The sequence below is a fragment of the Dendrobates tinctorius genome, unplaced genomic scaffold (genome assembly GCF_039654945.1).
Source record: "Dendrobates tinctorius isolate UK_male_01 unplaced genomic scaffold, ASM3965494v1 ptg000013l, whole genome shotgun sequence".
Classification (NCBI taxonomy): Eukaryota; Metazoa; Chordata; class Amphibia; order Anura; family Dendrobatidae; genus Dendrobates; species Dendrobates tinctorius.
In genome coordinates this window covers 1,757,727-1,782,111 of record NW_027361681.1, presented here as the reverse complement: position 1 = coordinate 1,782,111, position 24,385 = coordinate 1,757,727, and the positions used below count along the sequence as shown (strand labels likewise).

Sequence of the window (24,385 nt, the reverse complement as noted above, 5' to 3'; positions counted from 1 at the left end):
TCTAAGGACTTGAGATCCAAAATTGTTGAAAAATATCAACAACCTCATACTGCCCCCATGTACAAGAACATAACTATTATAATACTGTCCCCTATGTACAAGAATATAACTACTATAATACTGCCCCTATGTACAAGACTACTACTATAATACTGCTCCCTATGTACAAGAATATAACTACTATAATACTGCCCCAATGTACAAGAATATAACTACTATAATACTGCCCCCAATGTACAAGAATATGACTACTATAATACTGCCCCTATGTACAAGAATATAACTACTATAATACTGCTCCCTATGTACAAGAATATAACTACTATAATACTGCTCCCTATGTACAAGAATATAACTACTATAATACTGCCCCAATGTACAAGAATATAACTACTATAATACTGCCCCCAATGTACAAGAATATGACTACTATAATACTGCCCCTATGTACAAGAATATAACTACTATAATACTGCTCCCTATGTACAAGAATATAACTACTATAATACTGCTCCCTATGTACAAGAATATAATTACTATAATACTGTCCCCTATGTACAAGAATATACTACAATACTGCCCCATGTACAAGAATCTAACTACTATAATACTGCACCCTTGTGCAAGAATATAACTACTATAATATTGCCCCCTATGTACAAGAATATAACTAATATAATGCTTTCTATGGTCATGAATTTTGCTTAGCATATGAGAGAATTGTCTTATGACTGGATGTGATGTGACTCAGTGACCATAATTAAATGTTATGGTTTGGATATACATATATACAGTACATACCAAAAGTTTGGACACAGCTTCTCATTCAAAGAGTTTTCTTTATTTTCATGACTATGAAAATTGTAGATTCACTCTGAAGTCATCAAAACTATGAACTGACACATGTGGAATTATATAATTAACAAAAAAGTGTGAAACAACTGAAAATATGTCTTATATTCTAGGTTCTTCAAAGTAGACACCTTTTGCTTTGATTACTGCTTTGCACACTCTTGGCATTCTCTTGATGAGCTTCAAGAGGTAGTTTGTACTGTATATTTAATAAATATCTAATATATCTATTTTATAGGCACATCTTCTTGACCACAACAGGCTATACTGCCTGTGTTGCCCAAAGCAACCAATCACTAAGCATATTTCATTTCACCATAGCTGTTTAAAATAAAGCTGAGCTGTGATTGGTTGCTATGAGCAACAGTTTTCCTTGTAAACAGTTGTGGTAACTGAGGCCTATTATTCTTATCATTTCTATGGTGTTTTCGTCCTTCTGTAAAGCTGGAAATAACACAATTTTTTACCGTGCCGACCCAGACCACCCTCTGACACAGACTGCAGGGGGAGCCCAGAATCAGGAACTTTTCTTTGTCTGGCATGAAGCATCTCATTAACTTAAAAATTCAAACACAGATTTAAAAAAGAAACACAAGATGGATTTCTCCAACCCAGGTATCATTTTAATCGGTGTAACAGCGCCAACCTGACAATGCCTGGTTCGCCTTAAACTTATTTATACAGCTACAACTAATGGCACTCTAAATGAGTCTTTCTTTACAATTTCTAACTCAATGGTATTACACTCCCACAAGGTTGAAATCTGCGTTCTCTAAGAGAAAAGCTGTATTACGCCTCAATGAGCAAGACTTACAGAAAGACGAAAGGGAGCCAAGACTTACAGAAAGAAGAAAGGGAGCCAAGACTTACAAAAATGAGTACAGAAATGGAAGAAAGGGAGGCAAGAGCTGCTTCCTCAAGGGCCACTGAAACATTACTGCGCCTCCACCATGTATAGACGGAAGAGAACCTACGAAACGTACAGATATATACTATATACAGGGGAGATGACATACAGGTATATACTATATACAGGAGAGATGACATACAGGTATATACTATATACAGGAGGAGATGACATACAGGCATATACTATATACTGGGGGAGATGACATACAGGTACATACTATATACAGGAGGAGATGACATACAGGTATATACTATATACAGGAGGAGATGACATGCAGGTATATACTATATACAGGAGGAGATGACATACAGGTATATACTATATACAGGAGGAGATGACATACAGGTACATACTATATACAGGAGGAGATGACATGCAGGTATATACTATATACAGGAGGAGATGACATGCAGGTATATACTATATACAGGGGAGATGACATACAGGTATATACTATATACAGGAGGAGATGACATACAGGTTTATACTATATACAGGAGAGATGACAGATGACATACAGGCATATACTATATACAGGAGGAGATGACATACAAGTATATACTATATACAGGGGAGATGACATACAAGTTTATACTATATACAGTAGGCGATGACATACAGGTATATACTATATACAGGAGGAGATGACATGCAGGTATATACTATATACAGGAGGAGATGACATGCAGGTATATACTATATACAGGAGGAGATGACATACAGGTACATACTATATACAGGAGGAGATGACATACAGGTATATACTATATACAGGAGGAGATGACATACAGGTACATACTATATACAGGAGGAGATGACATGCAGGTATATACTATATACAGGAGGAGATGACATGCAGGTATATACTATATACAGGAGGAGATGACATGCAGGTATATACTATATACAGGGGAGATGACATACAGGTTTATACTATATACAGTAGGAGATGACATACAGGTATATACTATATACAGGAGGAGATGACATACAGGTGTATATACTATATACAAAAGGAAATGACATACAGGTATATACTATATACAGGAGGAGATGACATACAGGTGTATATACTATATACAAAAGGAGATGACATACAGGTATATACTATATACAGAGGATACTATGCCCGGCCGACGCCGGGCTCTTCAGCGAGTTATTTATATGAGTAAACACTTTAATGAAAAAAAGTTTTTGTTCACGTTTCCTTTAATGTTAAATCTTGGGAGTCATAAAACTATTTTCACTTTTCCCTTTCATTGATGATATTGGGGCAGTGTTATAGTGATGGCGCTGAGGAAATATGGACGGGAGGAGCTCGGACAGAATGGAACGTCCATGTACCGGATCACAATGGGAACGTTCCGAGCTTTCTGGAATGTTGCCGGAAATGTATGTGCCTGCTTCTTGTTCAGGAATAATAGTCACGTGACTACAGAGGAAACACATTTGATGGGTTGTTCTCGCCCATAAACAATTACTAAGCATCGTTATAGTAACCTAACCCCCTGTACGCTATGTGGACACCCACCTGCTGCAAGAAATACAAAGCTATAAGGAGAAGCAATCCTGAGGCTTGTAGTGTTCCATTTTTTATATCTAGTCTTTATTAATCTGCTTTCTTACACACACAGATGTAGTGGAGCCGAGAATATCTTCTGGCAGGACCCAGGATAACACATTGTTATTAGTGAGTAAAGAGACTTCAATACCTCAACTCGCTGTTATCACATATGACAAATATAGCTACACGTGACACGTAGAATGGATATTGCCTCTTACTGCAAGACACAATCAGGCCCCACGTTGGGCGAAGCACAGTGCCCTGTAACACAGCAAACCACAAAATGTCCCTATAAGAGCAGATGGTGCCCATATCTGATGAACTAAATACAGTCAACCTCCATAGGAGACAACCAGTGCCCCTGTAGGAAATCGGAGGTGTGTCGCTGTGTTTTTCATAAAGAGACAGGATCCAAAAATGGAAAAAAATCAATGAGAAGTCGCTCTGGTGTCTGGACCATTAACATCCATTATATCGGCCTCACTTACTGGAATAAGGGATGGGAAATAATAGCTATGTGCTGGGCGTCACGCTGCCACAGTAAAAACAACCGTCAAGTAAAGATACAATGGTGTGTAATCATTACAGTGTGCCGCCACATGGAGACAGCAACATTTACATAGAGCTATACACTTAACTGTAGTTTATTGCTTCCGGTTATCAGCCATTTTAGACATACTGATAGGGAATTTAGATTGTGAGCCCCATCGGGGACAGTGATGATAATGTGTGCAAACTGTAAACGCTGCGGAATATGTTAGCGCTATATAAAAATAAAGATTAGTATTATTTTAGGCAGGGGAGGCCGACTTCATTTACACCCACAGCTATCATGACCACTTCATGGTTACACTTGGGCAATACCATTACAATGTACAGTATAGGGAAGTTTAGAATTTTACAAGCGGTGTTTGCGGTTTTGCTATCATGGAATTGCAGAAACGTGCAATGATGGAATACTGAAATGTGTAAGGCTATGTGCCCACGTTAGCGTTTTTAAACGCTCAGAAAACCGGACTCCTTCCCAGAAACCGCGTGTTTTATTTCCGCGCGTTTTTTGCGCGATTTTTGCACAAAAACCGTGCGTTTTTTTCCGTGTGGTTTCTGGGAACATTGGAAATGGCTAAAAACGTGGAACAATGAGGAAAATAATGAGCATGCTGAGTTTTTAGCTGCTTAGCGTTTCCTGAGAGGAAAAAAACGCAGCATTGGCACAAAAAGACCAAAATTCATTAAGTTGAATGGGAAGCTTCTTTTAAGCATTTCTGCAGCGTCTGATCCGGCTCAAACGCTGCGGAAACACTTAAAAAAAACGCAACGTGGGCACACAGTAATGGGCAGTTATTATTACCTGCATGTCCCCCGTTCTGGTAATTGCCCCCATTAATGCCTTGGGGGGTAGGTAAAGTAGAACGCAGCGATCCACGACCAGTTGTATTCATGCAGTGAATTGGGATTTTACGCTCTTTGTGCGCCTTCAATGGCAGCACGTGGCCACGAATACAAACTTGCAATATTACAATGCGCCCGTTCCGAATACTGAAACACATTTCAGTCTTCCCTGACAACCTCTGCCAGCGTGTACATATATATATATATATATATATAAACATATCACCCTCTGACACCCTGCCTGGTGTACACCCAGACAATACAACGATGGGGAAACAATAGATTACGCAGCTGTAGTAAGAAGCACGGAGCGGCAGGGAGGGGGTGATGGCGATGAATAGTTTTCATCTTTTACTGGAAATACATTTTCTATCAGACGATGCCTATGCTGAGGACAATGAAGCATTTTTCCTCAGTGACCACATATCACAGGAAGGATCCGTGACTAATCCACCTTGGTTCTCCACACTTCATTTGGTAACGCTCGGCAGCCAATCAAATTCCAGCTCCGGTGTGGTCATTATTTAATTCCTATGTATTTTATCAGGATTCAAAGGGGTTGAACAGGATGAGAAAAGCATGGCTGCTTTTTTTCCCAAAAACAGCGCCGCACCTGTCCTCACGTTGTGTCTGGTATAGCCCCAATCACTTCAGTGGAGACAAGCTGCAATACCAGACACAACCTGTCCACACGGGTGGCATTTTATTAGGAAGAAGGCAGCCTTCTCTTTATCTTCTGAACAACTGTAAAAATGTATATTCACATGTCCTGAGTAAAGGTGTCGCCCAACAGGGGCAGAGATGGAAATAGTAACACCACAAATCTTTAGGACGTGTGTGTGTATGTGTGTATATATATACAGTGGGGCAAAAAAGTATTTAGTCAGTCAGCAATAGTGCAAGTTCCACCACTTAAAAAGATGAGAGGCGTCTGTAATTTACATCATAGGTAGACCTCAACTATGGGAGACAAACTGAGAAAAAAAAATCCAGAAAATCACATTGTCTGTTTTTTTTTCATTTTATTTGCATATTTTGGTGGAAAATAAGTATTTGGTCAGAAACAAGCAATCAAGATTTCTGGCTCTCACAGACCTGTAACTTCTTTAAGAGTCTCCTCTTTCCTCCACTCATTACCTGTAGTAATGGCACCTGTTTAAACTTGTTATCAGTATAAAAAGACACCTGTGCACACCCTCAAACAGTCTGACTCCAAACTCCACTATGGTGAAGACCAAAGAGCTGTCAAAGGACACCAGAAACAAAATTGTAGCCCTGCACCAGGCTGGGAAGACTGAATCTGCAATAGCCAACCAGCTTGGAGTGAAGAAATCAACTGTGGGAGCAATAATTAGAAAATGGAAGACATACAAGACCACTGATAATCTCCCTCGATCTGGTGCTCCACGCAAAATCCCACCCCGTGGGGTCAGAATGATCACAAGAACGGTGAGCAAAAATCCCAGAACCACGTGGGGGGACCTAGTGAATGAACTGCAGAGAGCTGGGACCAATGTAACAAGGCCTACCATAAGTAACACACTACGCCACCATGGACTCAGATCCTGCAGTGCCAGACGTGTCCCACTGCTTAAGCCTGTACATGTCCGGGCCCGTCTGAAGTTTGCTAGAGAGCATTTGGATGATCCAGAGGAGTTTTGGGAGAATGTCCTATGGTCTGATGAAACCAAACTGGAACTGTTTGGTAGAAACACAACTTGTCGTGTTTGGAGGAAAAAGAATACTGAGTTGCATCCATCAAACACCATACCTACTGTAAAGCATGGTGGTGGAAACATCATGCTTTGGGCTGTTTCTCTGCAAAGGGGCCAGGACGACTGATCCAGGTACATGAAAGAATGAATGGGGCCATGTATCGTGAGATTTTGAGTGCAAACCTCCTTCCATCAGCAAGGGCATTGAAGATGAAACGTGGCTGGGTCTTTCAACATGACAATGATCCAAAGCACACCGCCAGGGCAACGAAGGAGTGGCTTCGTAAGAAGCATTTCAAGGTCCTGGAGTGGCCTAGCCAGTCTCCAGATCTCAACCCTATAGAAAACCTTTGGAGGGAGTTGAAAGTCCGTGTTGCCAAGCGAAAAGCCAAAAACATCACTGCTCTAGAGGAGATCTGCATGGAGGAATGGGCCAACATACCAACAACAGTGTGTGGCAACCTTGTGAAGATTTACAGAAAACGTTTGACCTCTGTCATTGCCAACAAAGGATATATCACAAAGTATTGAGATGAAATTTTGTTTCTGACCAAATACTTATTTTCCACCATAATATGCAAATAAAATGAAAAAAAAACAGACAATGTGATTTTCTGGATTTTTTTTTCTCAGTTCGTCTCCCATAGTTGAGGTCTACCTATGATGTAAATTACAGACGCCTCTCATCTTTTTAAGTGGTGGAACTTGCACTATTGCTGACTGACTAAATACTTTTTTGCCCCACTGTATATATTTTAGTGCGGCTTTCATTTTTGAACCAGCACGGGTAGAATGAAGCTATATTCTGATTGGCCACTTTTTCCTTTGGGCTTGAAGGCGCACAATGCTCATTTCAATAAACTTTATTTATAAAATACAAATTGTAGAAGAGCAAAATAGAAGTAAATGTCACATTGAGCTTCCCCCGTGTTGGCAGCCGACACATCATGCTTCTCCAGATTGTATTATGTTGCACCTCCTGCCGCTCCACAATCTGTGAATAACCTCATTTCTCACAATTTTCAGAATTCAGTAAATAATATTTTTAGGGATCTCTAGCTCTGCCCTATCCTACCCCTTACAGCCCCGTTGCCAGCAACAAAAGCGGAGAGAGAGAGAGAGAGAGAGAGAGAGCTCCGTTTGGAAATCTTTGAGGATGTTGACGGACAGCAACATTATGGCGGATCCTCACAAAAACGGATGCAACGGACGGCAATCAGTCAGGATCCGCCAATAATGAAAGTCAATGGGGAAAAAAACGGATCCGCAAAGAAAAATGGCGGATCCGTTTTTTTCTAATTTGGTGGATCTTCAGGATCCGTCTGAAAACGGATCCTGTGCCATCCGTTCACATCAGTTGACAACGGATCCGCTTGTCCGCCTTTTTGGCGGATTATAACTGATGCAAAAAACTGAAGTGTGAAAGAGGCCTTAGGCCTCTTTCACACTTCAGTTTTTTTGCATCAGTTCAAATCCGCCAAAAAGTCAGACAAGCGGATCCGTTCTGAACTGATGTGAACGGATGGCACAGGATCCGTTTTCAGACGGATCCTGAAAATGAGGAAATTTAAAGAAACCGGTGGCGAGAGAGAGAGAGAATTTTTTTGTCCGGCACCCAGAAAGAATTTCGCGTTAAATGAGTGTCTGGAGGATCCGCCAGAAAAAAAACGTTGCAAGGTCCGTTTTGAAATCTTTGAGGATGGTGACGGACAGCAACTTTTGGCGGATCCGCAAAAAAACGGATGCAACGGACGGCAATCCGTCACAATCCGCCAGTAATGGAAGTCAATGGGGGAAAAAACGGATCCTCGAAAGATAATTGAGGATCCGTTTTTTTCAAAACCTGGCGGATTGTGACTGATTGTAAAAAACTGAAGTGTGAAAGAGGCCTTAGCTGACAGGCATAGCCCACCATGGTGCCTCCACTGGAGCTGGGCAAACCGCTCTTACCAGGCCTTACGTGTGTACCGGGCTCTTGGGTTACCTGCAGGCTCTCCATTTATTTCTTATACAGACTGGCACCACAGTGTGTACCTCAGATGAGACGTTTTTATTGTACTCTCCAATGACAACAGACACCAAATGTGTTGGCCCCAAATACTGGACAAGAGGAGAAACAGATGGGGTAAGCAACAAAGGAAGACCAAAGATGGTGGGGGGTGAGCAAGACTCCATCATCTGGCCATAGATATGGGAAAGTTGTGGGCTGGATGATCATCCAATCGACGACTCTCGCCTTCCACTGGCCAATCAACGTCTGCTCCGCTTTGCCATACAGGCCTGTTCTTTCTATAAGTAGCTACCGGACGACATTACTTTCTAGAGGCCCCGTCACCCAAAGCATATATTAGATTGTAAGCTCTGCGGACCAGATCACATCCCCAGATAAATCTGTAGCCATAACTGAAAAAAATCTCACTCATCCGTAACGAAAACTCACCACTAAGGGAGAGTATAACATCGGGAGCAAGACTCCAGAATGCCCCCCTCATTCTCCTCGCCTGGGCATAGGTCCAGTTCAGGTTCTGGAGGCCCCTCCATGAATGGAATGAGATTGGCTGAAAGGCTCCAAGCATCAGAGCAGCGTCCATATTGGAGGGATGTCTGGATACGTGCATGTACTTTACAATATGAGGGGCACACACCTCCTTCCATCCCCGCAATGTAAGCCATGGCCCCCTCCTCCAGGAGCATGCAGGGTGGGTATGGCCCCCATGGGTTTTGGGAAGGCCACATTTTGCAAAGGTTATCTGAAAGACAGATAGATGCACCGTGCTCTGTCACTGCTCCCCGCCCCCCATCTTCTGCTCACTCATCCTATACAGCTCCAGGCTCATACAATCCCACAGAAACCCCATAAGGTCACCCCTATTTGCATGCAGAAAACAAGAGAAAGATCTAAAATACCAGATGTCAATCACCTCCATTGCGATGAGGTATCACGGGAGAAGAAAGCATTAAAGGCTTGTGTAGATGTCTGCCAGGATCCTTCTCTTATCCTGTAGTAATCCGATTGCAAAAATGGGAAGTTTCCAAAGAGAAACATCGTATTTCTATGGGCTGACATGTCATGAAAGCCTCTCAGAGGAGGGGGAGATGATCAATCCAAGATGGGTGGTCATACAGATGTCATTGCACAAAGAAGCCCTCATCCCTGATGCAAGACCCATGCAATGAGGAGACCCTGCCCCCTATAAGGTGCAGGATCCAGAACCCTCTCCCTGTGACACCCAGCAAACACCTACCAGCTGCAGCTCCTTGGTCCTCCCTGTCTGCAGTGGGCTCTGCAGTGATGCAGGCTGCTCCTGCTTCTCTCAATCAGTTAGCACTAGCCCAGTGGGTTGCAGTAGCTCAGGGTCCACCCTCAGTACAGAACCTCCTCCCCAGGCCATACCCCTTCCCATTCATCCTCTACCTATATGAGCATGCTACAGTCTATACTGCTCTCCCTATGCAGCTGCTGCTAATGACCAGGGAGGGGAGGGGGCTGCAGACACTGAGGCTTTATATATGCACCCCCTCCAGAACAAGCACAGTGCTGTATCACAGGGAACAGGATTCATAGACTGGCCAAACACATTTACAGATGTAGCAGAGCTCATCTAGTCCATTCTGTAAAGCAGCTTTGTTTAAATGCACATCAAATAACAATCTCGCCATAAAATGGAGCAAAAGACCAATTCAGCTCTGCTACATGTGCAGAAGAAGCTGAGGCCCAGGTGCAGAGCATAGGCAGTAGTGAGGGGTGATGTACTGTCCTGGGGAGGCCGGGGGTTCCTGACATGATGAGCCTTCTGGAACAGTGGACGGCATTCACATAAGATCAGAGCCGGAGAATGGAGTTTTAGTTTGGGCCCTTCGGCCAACAATGGTCACTACCGAGCCAAATGTCCCCAATCTGCATCATAAATAAATGACATGACAAGATGTGACACTGCGTACTGTATATGGTAGAGATACAGATGTGAGGCGGCCATACACCAACATCTGGAGGCAGGGCCGGACTGGCCATCTAGCAAATGCCAGAAGGGCCTGTCTGGTCATGGGCTGCCTTGTCTGCTACGTTGTTAACAGAATTGGTGTACTCAAGACCCTCATACTGTTAAGAGTTGTGATGGAGCACAAAGTCACTGACTCCGTCACTTACCCCAGCAGGCCACGGGTATCATTAGAAATATTGGTCTTGTAGTAAATCTTCCTCTTCTCCATCCAGGGTAATATTAGTAATATAGCCCATCGGGTTCATGGGCCTGTGTGATTTCAAATGCCAGGACTGAATTTCAGCCCCAGTCCGTACCTGTCTGGAGGATTAAAGAGTCAGAACATCAACATTTCCTGTGAATCTTACATGGGAGTAGGTAACTAATGCTCCTATCATACAGGAAGGGGAAGGGGCCAAAATACAAGGAACAATATATTATCTACACCGTTTCTCACTAACAACATAAAAATGAATTACAATAATTCTAACATGCAAGAATAATGACATGGACACTTGGGGTACAGGCTAATGACGCCGACACTCAGGGTACAGGACAATGACACTCGGGATACAGGACAATGACACAGACAGTAGAAGTACAGAATAATGACAATGACACTCAGGGTACAGGATAATGACGCTGATTCTCAGGGTACAGGATAATAATGCGGACACTTGGGGTACAGGATAATAATGCGGACACTTGGAGTACAGGATAACGACACTGGGAGTACAGGATAATGACACTGACACTCGGGGTACAGGGATAATAATGCTGACACTCGGGGTACAGGATAATGACGCTGACACTCGGGGTACAGGATAATGACGCTGACACTCGGGGTACAGGATAATGACGCTGACACTCGGGGTACAGGATAATGATGCTGACACTCGGGGTACAGGATAATGACGCTGACACTCGGGGTACAGGATAATGACGCTGACACGCGGGGTACAGGATAATGATGCTGACACTCAGGGTACAGGATAATGATACTGACACTCGGGGTACAGGATAATGACGCTGACACTGGGAGTACAGGATAATGATGCTGACACTCGGGGTACAGGATAATGATGCTGACACTCGGGGTACAGGATAATGATGCTGACACTCGGGGTACAGGATAATGATGCTGACACTCGGGGTACAGGATAATGACGCTGACACTCGGGGTACAGGACAATGACACTGACACTGGGAGTACAGGATAATGATGCAGACACTCGGGGTACAGGATAATGACACGGACACTGGGATTACAGGATAATGACGCTGACACTCGGGGTACCGTACAATGATGCTGACACTCTGGGTAGTGTACAATGATGCTGTCACTAAGGGAAAAGGATAATGACGCTCAGACTCGTACAATACGTATCGTACAATAGCACTGACACTTGTGGAACGGGTTAATGACACTGACATTTATGGTACAAGATAACGACACTAGGAATACCATACAATGACACTTGGGGTACCGTACAATGACGCTGACACTCATTCAGCTGTACAATGAAGTGCATTTTAGGAGAAAGAAGAGTACTCAGGTAGAAGTAATAAAACCAAAATATTTTATTAGAAAAATATATGAAAGAAAAATATATGAGAGTAAACAAGGAAACATATATAGTGTAACATGACACTGAACAGAAAAAAAAACAGATACCAGGGTCACCAAAGGGATGTACAGAAAACGGTGTATTATACACACAAAACGCGCGTCGGGGCTTTATCACCTGGCTCAGGGTCTTTCCCCCTCCCCTCCTACAATCGGTAAGCACCATCCTCTGTTGTAATTACTCTGACTACTTTTTCTTATGCTGTTACCCCTCCGGGGGGGGTGCTTCCACAGGCTTATTTATTACTTCATTGGCACCTTATACACTTATGGGATATGTGCAATGGATTTGTTGTGGGGAGTGGTGACCCTGGTATCTCTGTTTTTTCTGTTCAGAGTCATGTTACACTATACAGTATACACTCACTGGCCACTTTATTAGGTACACCATGCTAGTAAGGGGTTGGACCCCCTTTTGCCTTCAGAACTGCCTCAATTCTTCGTGGCAGAGATTCAACAAGGTGCTGGAAGCATTCCTCAGAGATTTTGGACCATATTGACATGATGGCATCACACAGTTGGCGCAGATTTGTCGGCTGCACATCCCTGATGCGAATCTCCCGTTCCACCACATCCCAAAGATGCTCTATTGGATTGAGATCTGGTGACTGAGGAGGCCATTTGAGTACAGTGAACTCATTGTCATGTTCAAGAAACCAATCTGAGATGATTCGAGCTTTATGACATGGCGCATTATCCTGCTGAAAGTAGCCATCAGATGTTGGGTACATTGTGGTCATAAAGGGATGGACATGGTCAGCAACAATACTCAGGTAGGCTGTGGCGTTGCAACGATGCTCAATTGGTACCAAGGGGCCCAAAGAGTGCCAAGAAAAAATTCCCCACACCATGACACCACCACCACCAGCCTGAACCGTTGATACAAGGCAGGATGGATCCATGCTTTCATGTTGTTTACGCCAAATTCTGACCCTACCATCCGAATGTCGCAGCAGAAATCGAGACTCATCAGACCAGGCAACGTTTTTCCAATCTTCTACTGTCCAATTTCGATGAGCTTGTGCAAATTGTAGCCTCAGTTTCCTGTTCTTAGCTGAGAGGAGTGGTACCCGGTGTGGTCTTCTGCTGCTGTAGCCCATCTGCCTCAAAGTTCGACGCACTGTGCGTTCAGAGATGCTCTTCTGCCTACCTTGGTTGTAACGGGTGGCAATTTGAGTCACTGTTGCCTTTCTATCAGCTCGAACCAGTCTGCCCATTCTCCTCTGACCTCTGGCATCAACAAGGCATTTCCGGCCACAGAACTGCCGCTCACTGGATTTTTTTTCTTTTTCGGACCATTCTCTGTAAACCCTAGAGATGGTTGTGCGTGAAAATCCCAGTAGATCAGCAGTTTCTGAAATACTCAGACCAGCCCTTCTGGCACCAACAATCATGCCACGTTCAAAGGCACTCAAATCACCTTTCTTCCCCATACTGATGCTCGGTTTGAACTGCAGGAGATTGTCTTGACCATGTCTACATGCCTAAATGCACTGAGTTGCCGCCATGTGATTGGCAGATTAGAAATTAAGTCTTAACACACAGTTGGACAGGTGTACCTAATAAAGTGGCCAGTGAGTGTATGCTTCCGTGTCTACTCTCATATATTTTTCTAGTAAAATGTTTTGGTTTTATTACTTCTACCTGAGTACTCTTCCTTCTCCTAAAATGCACGTTTGTTTTGGAGTTGGTATGTATCTTCTACTAGTGTGGGCCACTACTTAGTATCACCACCTGGCATATAGCATGCAGCTGAGGTTACTTCTCGCATTAACTGTACAATGAGGCTGACACTCTGGGTACAGGATGATCACACTGACACTTAGGGTTCAGGATATCAACACTGAAATTAGGCGTACAGGATAATGACGCTGACACTTGGGGTACCGTACAATGACACCGACACTCAAGAGACAAGATAATGACGCTGACTCTCAGGGTGCAGGATAACGATACTGACACTTGGGGTACCGTACAATGACACTGGCAAGGTAGAGGATAATGATGCCAACAGTTGCAGTAAGCGGTACAGGATAATGACGCTGACACTGGGGGAACTGGACAATGATGCTGACACTGGGGGTATGGTGCAATGATGCTGACACTTGGGGTACCATACAATCACGCTGACACTGGGGAACAGGATAATACTGCTTATATTGGGGGTCCATGATAATGTCGCCTGAGGGTACAGGACAATGACGCTAGCACTCAGGTACAGGATAATGACATTGACACTGGGGGTACCAGACAATGGCGCTGACATTGGAGTACTGGACAATGACACTGGGGGTACTGGATGCTGACATTTGGGGAACAGGAAACACCGATTGCCATGGTAGAATACCTGGGCTGTCTCGAGCCTGATTACATCTAGTAGAGGAAACTGATCTTGGGAGGTGTTTGCTTTCACAGGTTCATCATTTTCCAACCACAATCACATCACACATGTAGGCGGGTGACATGCTGTTCTGACACTGTTTTCCTGGCGACACATACAACCAGACACGACTTGCTGGGTGACATTGGATTGCCGTAAAAATGTTGAACACTTGTCAAATACCACTAGTTGTCTACTATAGGTGGGAGAATACTAGTTACATATACAGGTGCATTTAGATAGTAACATAGTTATTAAGGTTGAAGGAAGACTTTAAGTCCATCTAGTTCAAGCCATATCCTATCCTAACCTGCCCTAACATTTGTGTTTTTTACTATGTTTTTCTTTTACACTGTGGAGGGAATTAGTTACAACATTTTCACCATGCTTCCATGTGGTTTTTTTTTGCTTTCCATGGGTGATCTTATGCTTGTGTATTTGGTAATAGTACTTATCATGGCTGTTACAGGGATATGGTGGTGACGGTTTGAGCTGCTTATGTGGATGTGTGCAGTGAGGTCTAGGTGCCATTGTTTAGTGCGGGTGGTGAACTCACCTCTTGAGTTTCATTGGACAGAAATCTCGCCCGTAGCAGAGACGTCATCTGCGCGTTTCCTCGGGCAGGAGACATAAAGACTTTCTCACGGTATCCCCGAGCTTTGTTCCACCTTATAAATATTTAATTCTCTATACAATTTATGTCCCTGGCCCCCGGATTGCCATCAGACCTTATGGCGTGTGACTATTGTCTGAGAGAAGCGTCTGCACGCAAAGGGAATCTCCACATCTGCGTCATATGGCTGCACGCCTGTACCTTCATTTACCGACTATCTGCATGTGAAGTTGCTTTACAAAACAGTTGGAAACTCTCCTACCACTTTGTATCTGAAGCTCTAAATCAGAGCAATGTGTCTCCATGGTTACAGACTACAAACAAACTGTGTAGTCTGATCCGGCAGTCGTGATACTGCTGAGCTGGTGAATCCAATCCTGTCATGTGATACACAGGAGCACCCGTATACTGAATAAGGCGGCATTCACACATCTGTTTGACACGGTCAGAGCATGTACCAGCAATGTGCTGCGCCGACCATTGCCTGGTGTAGGTGTATGGCGATGCGCTGTACATGGCATCAGCACACATATTCCCCTCTTAGGCCGGGATCACACATGCGAGGAATACAGACGAGTCTTATATCTCAATACCCGGCACTGCCGCCGGCACTCGGGAGCAGAGCGTTCAGCTCCATATATTTCTATGCAGCCGCACGCTTCGATCCGAGTGCCGGTGGCAGTGCTGGATATTAACGTGCGAGACTCAGCCGAGCTTCTCGCACGTGCGATCCCGGCCTAACTCTAGGCCCAGGTCTGGAGTCATCTGCCCTCTACCTGGCCGTTCCTCTCTGGTTTTCACCACATTCCTGTGAGCGTCTCCCTCAGTTAGGAAGGGTCCAGGCATCCACGTCTCCTCCGTCCTCCCACATTTTGAAACATTCCTCATTTTATTAATATTGGAGTCAATAAATAAGACTGCGGAGAGGCGCAGATACCGGATGCTGGAGGAGCCTGTAGAAAATGCCTGACTCATCAAAAGAATTAGATTAATACAAAAATTCCTTAAACTCGGTCAGTGTATTGCTGAGCCAGTGTATCTAAGCCAATTGTGATACATTCTGCTGAGCCAGTGTTATGTGATACTGCCTGCTAAGTTGGTGTATCGAAATCTATTATGTGTGATATTTCTGCTGCTCCAGTTTCTAAGCTTGTTTGTGATACTGCCAGTGTACCTAAGACTCTCCTGTATGATACTGTCAGAATATCTAAACCTGTCATTTGTGATACTAACAAGCCCATTATGTGTGATACATCTGTTGAACCTGGGTATCCAAGCTTGTCATGTGTGATGCTGGGATATATAATTGATACTTTTTATTGACTCACTGTATCTAATCTTGTGTTATACAATATGCCGTAACATTGTGCTGCTATGCTGATGCATCTAAGCTTATTATGTATGATACTGTCTGCTGAGCGGCTGTATCTAATACCGTCATGTGTAAGGCTATGTGCGCATGCTGCGTATTTGCTTGCAGAAATTTCTGCATCTCTTGGCAGCAAAAATGCTGTGGAAACGCTGCGCTTTTGGTGCATTTTTTGCATGTTTTTTTCCTGTGCATTCAATGGGTCAAAAACGCAGGCAAAAATGTAAAACGAAAGGACATGCTGCAGAAAGAAATGCTGCAAATACGCGCGGAAATGTACTGATCACGTGCACAACACATCAGGATTGTCATTGAATAAGCTTGCATAAGCATTCCATTGTGCTTTTGGACCATTTACGCGCAGAAAAAAGCGCAGCAAAAAAGCATCAAATAGGCAACGTGCGCACATAGCCTTATACTGTATGTATCTAAGCTTATTCTGTGTGATACTGAGGAGCTGGATGGAGACATTGATGTGTTATGTCAGGGGTTATCCCTCTAACACTGCCATGTAATGGGGCACAGTTTACTTGTCCCAGGAGCTTACAATCTAAATACGGTGAATTCCTATCATTTGTGTTCTGACCGGGGCCGTGGACTTTGCTTCCTTCCGCAAGCTATAATTACTAATTCATCCGACAGTTCTGGCAACTGCACAGAACTCGTTACACCTCAGCCTGATATTGATCACAGGAGATCCGCTACAATCTGCAGGGCAGAGGGGCCGATCACACAATTATGTAGTGCCGCGTGGAAGACCATCATCTGTTTAATGTCAGGCGTAATATGGAGGAAATGAGTGGGCTATAAAGGGCATCACATTTCTCACAAATGTATCACAAGAAATCTACAGCTAGTGTTAAAAGAAGGTCGCATAGACCCCAGACTATGTTCACATGCAGAGTTTTTCTTTCCTGTGTTTTGTGGTATCTGCAAAAGCTATGAGAATTCTGTAACTTCATGCCCATGCTTTTTGTTTCCCGACTAAATTCGAGAACTGCAGCGTTTTTGAAATTTGCAGCATGTCAATTCTTAGTGTTTTTTTCACCCATTGAAAGCAATGAGTAAGTGCAAAAATAAAAATGCAAAAAACCTTTAATAAACATGTACTGTAGATGAAGCCCCATTTAATCTGCACCCAAAAACAGCGACAAAATGGTTGTATTAAACACAGTATTTTTACTGTCAAGAAACCAGGTTTTGGCTGTGTATGAACATAGCCTTAAGGGCATGTCACACTAAGCGATATCGCTAGCAATATCATTATAACTTGTGACGTTATAGCGATATTGCTAGCGACATCATTATGTCTGATACTTACCTATGACCCGCTCCCCCGCTGGTTATCGCTGATCGCGCGAGAACGTTCAGGACTGTTTCTCGTCATCAGCTTCCTGCGGCGCTTTCTGTGGAGAGACGAGCGACGCATGGAGCCGGGCGGGAGGACGCAGGATCGCCTGGTCTGACAGTAGCGATCCCCGTCCCCTGCGATGTCGCCGGTGAGATCTGCCTGTGTGGCAGCTCACTAGCGACCACTTAGCGGTGCACCAGCGATCCTAACCGCGTCATATCGCTGGTCGGGATAGCTGGTACATCGCTAAGTGTGACAGTACCTTTAGAGTTACAGGATAAACTGCTGTCTGCAGCCACCACTAGGAGATGCTCCCTGTATACAGTACAATGATACATTATAATATTCTCCCTGCAGTGACCACTAGGGGGAGCGCCCTGTATACAGAGATACATGATAAGATTCTGTCAGCAGCCACCACTAGGGGGAGCTCCTTGTATACAGCAATACATAATATGATTCTGACTGCAGCCCCCACTAGGGGGAGCTCCCTGTATCAAATGATACATAAGATTCTGTCTGCAGCCACCACTAGGGGGAGCTCCCTGTATACAGAGATACATGATAAGATCCTGACTGCAGCCACCACTAGGTGGAGCTCCCTGTATACAGAGATACATGATAAGATTCTGTCTGTAGCCTGCTCTAGGGGGAGCTCTCTGTATATAGAGATACATGATAAGATTCTGTCTGCAGCCACCACTAGGGGGAGCTCCCTGTATACAGAGATACATGATAAGATTCTGTCTGCAGCCACCACTAGGGGGAGCTCCCTGTATACAGAGATACATGATAAGATTCTGTCTGTCTGCAGCCACCACTAGGGGGAGCTCCCTGTTTACAGAGATACATGATAAAATTCTGTCTGCAGCCACCACTAGGGGGAGCTCCCTGTATACAGAGATACATGATAAGATTCTGTCTGCAGCCTGCTCTAGGGGGAGATCCCTGAATACAGAGATACATGATAAGATTCTGTCTGCAGCCACCACTAGGGGGAGCTCCCTGTATACAGAGATACATGATAAGATCCTGTCTGTCTGCAGCCACCACTAGGGGGAGCTCCCTGTATACAGAGATACATGATAAGATTCTGTCTGCAGCCTGCTCTAGGGGGAGCTCCCTGTATACAGAGATACATGATAAGATTCTGTCTGCAGCCACCACTAGGGGGAGCTCCCTGTATACAGAGATACATGATAAGATTCTGTCTGCAGCCACCACTACAGGGAACTACTTATATACACGGTACTAATCTTAATTACAACACAATACATTATGGTAAAAGATTCACATTTAATACTTCTACCTACTTTATAGAAAAAACTATAGACTGAAAGCAGATACAATCCATATATACCTGAATACTGAACTGTAGCTGTATTACTCAGTCTCAATTCTGTAGAAATAAATCTGGAGAATTTTAAGATTCTGAAACAAAAAAAGTTTTGAGAGCTACTTCTGAATTTATTGTCTTTGCCTATAAATAGAATGTGTTGAGCCTCCATCCTCCTCCATCACAGGTTGTTTTCTTTAAGGGTGGGTAATCACCGCTCGCTGTGAGGTCAAAAGAGGTAATTTAAGAATGAGTGGAAGCGGTAACGCCTGGAGTAGCGCAGCATGAAGTCACTATGTGAGCGCTACACTGACTCCTGTGTTATATCTCAACCATAGTACAGGCCACCAACCAGACGCTGGGCTACAACACTGAGCAAGTGCGCCACAGAGCATCTCACAATCCTATATAGGAGTCAGCCCTATGTACTCAGCTCCTCCTCAGACTGCATCACCCACTAGTGATGATGAATATTGATGTTGAGAGGGACACTGTAGTGCGCCAACCAGTAAAACACCGAGTAGCGCATGAATTCCTGGCACGTGACCGTCCACTAGGAATTACCAAACCTACCATTCATCTAAGAGTGACCCAGGGGTGCAGTATCTAATCCTATCCTGTGTGATACTGTCTGCTGAGCTGTATATCTAATCCTATCCTGTGTGATAGTGTGAGCTGTGTATCTAATCCTATCCTGTGTGATACTGACTGCTGAGCTGTGTATCTAATCCTATCCTGGGTGATACTGACAGCTGAGCTGTGTATCTAATCCTATCCTGTGTGATACTGACTGCTGAGCTGTGTATCTAATCCCATCATGTGTGATACTGTCTGCTGAGCCGTGTATCTAATCCTATCCTGTGTGATACTGACTGCTGAGCTGTGTATCTAATCCTATCCTGTGTAATACTGTCTGCTGAGCCATGTATCTAATCCTATCCTGTGTGATACTGACTGCTGAGCCGTGTATCTAATCCTATCCTGTGTAATACTGACTGCTGAGCTGTGTATCTAATCCTATCCTGTGTGATACTGACTGCTGAGCTGTGTATCTAATCCTATCCTGTGTAATACTGACTGCTGAGCTGTGTATCTAATCCTATCCTGTGTGATACTGACTGCTGAGCTGTGTATCTAATCCTATCCTGTGTGATACTGACTGCTGAGCTGTGTATCTAATCCTATCCTGTGTAATACTGTCTGCTGAGCCGTGCATCTAATCCTATCCTGTGTGATACTGACTGCTGAGCTGTGTATCTAATCCCATCCTGTGTGATACTGACTGCTGAGCTGTGTATCTAATCCCATCATGTGTGATACACTCTTGGGCTGTTGTGACTCTTCCTATTTCTTCACTTTTACAACTGAAGATAAAAGCCCCCAAGTATGGTGAGCACAGTGGCCATGTACTGCAGTGCTGCGGTGGAGACCACCCTCTGTGGATGTGTACATACCTGGCACAGACTGGGCACTTTGGGACGCTTTATCCCAGTAAGGCCTGTACATAACAGGACAATACTGAACACTAACCCCCCATAGCTGTAGCTGGCAGGTGCAGGGAGATGATGAGGGCAGTGGTTGGCGATGCAGAATGTACAGTCAGCATGTGTCATTGCCGGGGATGTGTATTGTCTGCTTCTGTATAACAAAAGATCTGTCCACAGAGGACGTGATGGCTGCACGTCCTGTGCCAGGACCCCACACCAATACAAAGCAACTGGAGGAGCCATCATCCCAGTATACCATGATCAAACCAGTGAGCGAGATCAGGGGTCCCACAGAGCCCAAAGATGCAGGAATTAGGCTTCAAGTTCTAGAACTTTAGTATTTACTCTGCCCGGCAGATTGCTACAATGTAATGTACTAATCACAGTTAATACCACTTGTTCTTAGTGATCTATGTGGATTTAACCCATTCAATGACTGCCTATAGGGGAACTTATGCAGCGGAGACCATCGTCTCCGCTGCCGAAATTAACCTACTGCGGCTCGTAAACTCGCACACTAAAACCGCATCTGGCAGTACCTAAACCCTGAAACCGCATCTGGTGGTACCTAAACCCTGAAACCATATCTGGCGGTACCCAAATCCTGAAACCGCATCCAGCAGTACCTGAACCCAGAAGCCGCACTGGCGGTATTTGAACCTGTAACTGTTTTGTCAGTGCTCAAACACCTGCTCCTGTGTCACTCCTGGTTAGAGTTCCAGAATCCAAATTCAGCCCTGTCTGTTCCTCCATGTCAGTGAAGATCCAGAACCTGTGCAGAACAGTGTGTACCTGACTTGCCAAGTTACTACTCCGAGCCCAGTCCGTGTCAGCGCACCTGACCCTCGGGGTCAGCAGCTGCAGTATTAGGGGCTGTCTAGGAATGGTAACTGGTGGCTACCTGCAGCTCAAGTCTGACTCCACCATCAGGTGCTCCAGTGAACACCAGGTAGCCGCTTAGCTACGCTGCTCCTAGGTAAGCCGTGGGTCCACCAAGCACGTGCGCCACCTGCGGGCGTAACACAGGGAATGGAGGTTGAGTGCATTACTTATAGTTTTCTTTGAAACAATTGTACCTGCTGATTCCAGGTCTTTCTGTGGCTCTCCACAGGGGCTCCTTGACTCTTGGACAACTCTTCTGATAATTCTTTTTACTCCTGTGTCTAAAATTTTGCGTGGAGCACCTAATCATGGCTAGTTTATGGTGAAATGATGTTTTCTCCACTTATGGATTATGGCCCTTACAGTGTTCACTGGAACCTTCAGTAGTTTAGAAATTGTTCTGTAACCAATGCCATCAGTATGTATTGCCACAATAAGGTTGTGAGGGTCTTGCACTGGTTTACCCATCATGAGATGTTTCCTGTGTGGCGCCTTAGTAATGAGATACCTTTTTATAGGCCATCAGCTGAACCAGCTGATATTATTTCTCACTAAGTGGCAGGATTGCTTTCTAGTTACTGATAGATGTCAGCTGGTGTCAGGACTTTCCATGGCTTTTTGCACCTCTTTCTTCATGTGTTTAACAGTTTTTCCCTGTGTAATTTCTCATTATTACCCATAACTTAATTTTGGACATCTATGGTTTGATTTTTTTTGCCTGCGTAGGTTGGATGGGTTATTAGCGACATCTGGTGAAAATTTCATGTCAATAGCACCTTTAGAAATATATTTACTTAGAAAATACTTGACATGTTCAATACTTATTTCACCCCCTGTATCTGTCTGGAGTCCAGGTTTTCCGGGATTGCAGCCCAAGGGTGATTCAAAGAGGAATGGAATAATACTAATAGCTGTACAGTAGATTAGCAATGAAGGGGGGCCACAGATCTGTATGTGTGGGGCTAGTGACCACCACTACATGCCGGGCCATGAGGATCAGGCAGTAAGTGTTACTAATACTGTGGAGGAATCGCCCCACCTGTACTGTAACCTATAGAGGACAGAATAACAGCCACATCACGTCCTCACCTATTTCCATGTAAGATTTTTAGTAACATTTAGAAGTAAAACCTTCTGCCAGACAATGACATGGAGAAGTAACCGAGGTTGTGGAACTACAAGAGCTAGAACACCCTGAGATTCAGTGACATTATATGATGAAGAATGCAGTGATGTTTGGTTCTTTGTAAACATTAATATATCAGACAAATGAGCTGTATCACACTTTACAAGCTTAGATACACTGGACAATGACATATGATTGAAAGTAGATACACTTAGACAGTATCACACATTGGATTAGATACACAGGTCAACCACGAGTATCACAAAGGATTTGATTACATACAGCAGCTCTGCAGACAGTATCACACTTGATGGAATTAGCTACACAGTTTCAAGCATGAAAGGCTTAGATTCACCAGTTCAGCAGACATCATCACACATGAAGGGCTTAGATACACCATGGTCATTCCTCTGCCGCTTCTGTCCGTAAAGCAGAATGTGGAGATCTCATGTTTGTCCTGGAGGAGCAGTAACAGTGAGAGATCAGTGAATGAAAAGAAATGACAGTAATTCCCTCAGACATGCGGAGCACTCCGCCAGCTCTGTTACTGGAAGGCCCTTCTAGATTTGCGTTTGTTTCCCGCTCTGTCCATGGCTCTGGGTAAAGGGAGTTAAAAATAGACAATTGTCAGATGTGATATCTCCCAAATTGTCAGGGTAATCCTCCAAGATGTGACCGCAACTGAGGAGGAGGTGGACGGGAGCTGGGTGAGATCTATCACTGTATGTTATATATCTGTACAGTACAGAGGCCCTCACTAATGTCCCAGGAACAGAAGCCCTCACTAATGTCCCAAGTATAGAGGACCTCACTAATGTCCCAGGTACAGAAGCCTTCACTAATGTCCCAAACACCGATGACCTCACTAATGTTGCAGGTACAGTGGACCTTTGCTAATGTCCCAGGTACAGAAGCCTTCACTAATGTCCCAAGTACAGAGGACCTCACTAATGTCCCAGGTACCGAAGCATTCACTAATGTCCCAGGTACAGAGGACCTCACTAATGTCCCAAACACAGATGACCTCACTAATGTTGCAGGTACAGTGGACCTTTGCTAATGTCCCAGGTACAGAGGACCTCACTAATGTCCCAGGTACCGAAGCATTCACTAATGTCCCAGGTACAGAGGACCTCACTAATGTCCCAAACACAGATGACCTCACTAATGTTGCAGGTACAGTGGACCTTTGCTAATGTCCCAGGTACAGAGGACCTCACTAATGTCCCAGGTACCGAAGCATTCACTAATGTCCCAGGTACAGAGGACCTCACTAATGTTGCAGGTACAGTGGACCTTTGCTAATGTCCCAGGTACAGAAGCCTTCACTAATGTCCCAAGTACAGAGGACCTCACTAATGTCCCAGGTACCGAAGCATTCACTAATGTCCCAGGTACAGAGGACCTCACTAATGTCCCAAACACAGATGACCTCACTAATATTGCAGGTACAGTGGACCTTTGCTAATGTCCCAGGTAGAGGCAGTAGAGGCAGTGAACAAGGGTACTCTGATGGATCCTGGATGAGTTTCGATGTTGCAATGAATCGTGCACACACTGGGAACACCCTTCGAGCCTGGCCGTTTTGGAGATGCTCTGACCCAGAGGTCACAAGTTCAGCCATTCTTAGAGACGCTTGGGTCCTTACTTTTTGCCATGATCACGGTTTCCATCACATCAACTTGCAGACTGTGTTCATTGAGGTCTGATGTCTCCTATTCCTGGCAGACACCACTGTCACCAGATAATGATTTCACCTCCCCTGATTGAGATATACAGAGCGCAGGGAACTCAATGCTGG

The 24,385-nt window shown here is 44.3% G+C and overlaps 1 protein-coding gene across 5 annotated transcripts in view; it reads right to left on the bottom strand.

Moving 5' to 3' along the window:
- RNF208 (ring finger protein 208) overlaps positions 1–24,385 on the bottom strand; it is a 50,975-nt gene that overhangs the window by 4,909 nt on the left and 21,681 nt on the right. The window contains exon 1 of one of the 5 annotated variants that reach the window (XM_073558250.1): positions 9,679–9,821. The exons of 1 other annotated variant lie outside the window; for it this stretch is intronic. The gene's annotated coding sequence lies outside the window, so the exon portion shown is untranslated. Of the gene's footprint in view, positions 1–8,873; positions 8,895–9,340; positions 9,650–9,678; positions 9,822–24,385 lie in introns of those variants that run through there. 3 more of the 5 variants (XM_073558252.1, XM_073558251.1, XM_073558254.1) reach the window with 3 other exon arrangements.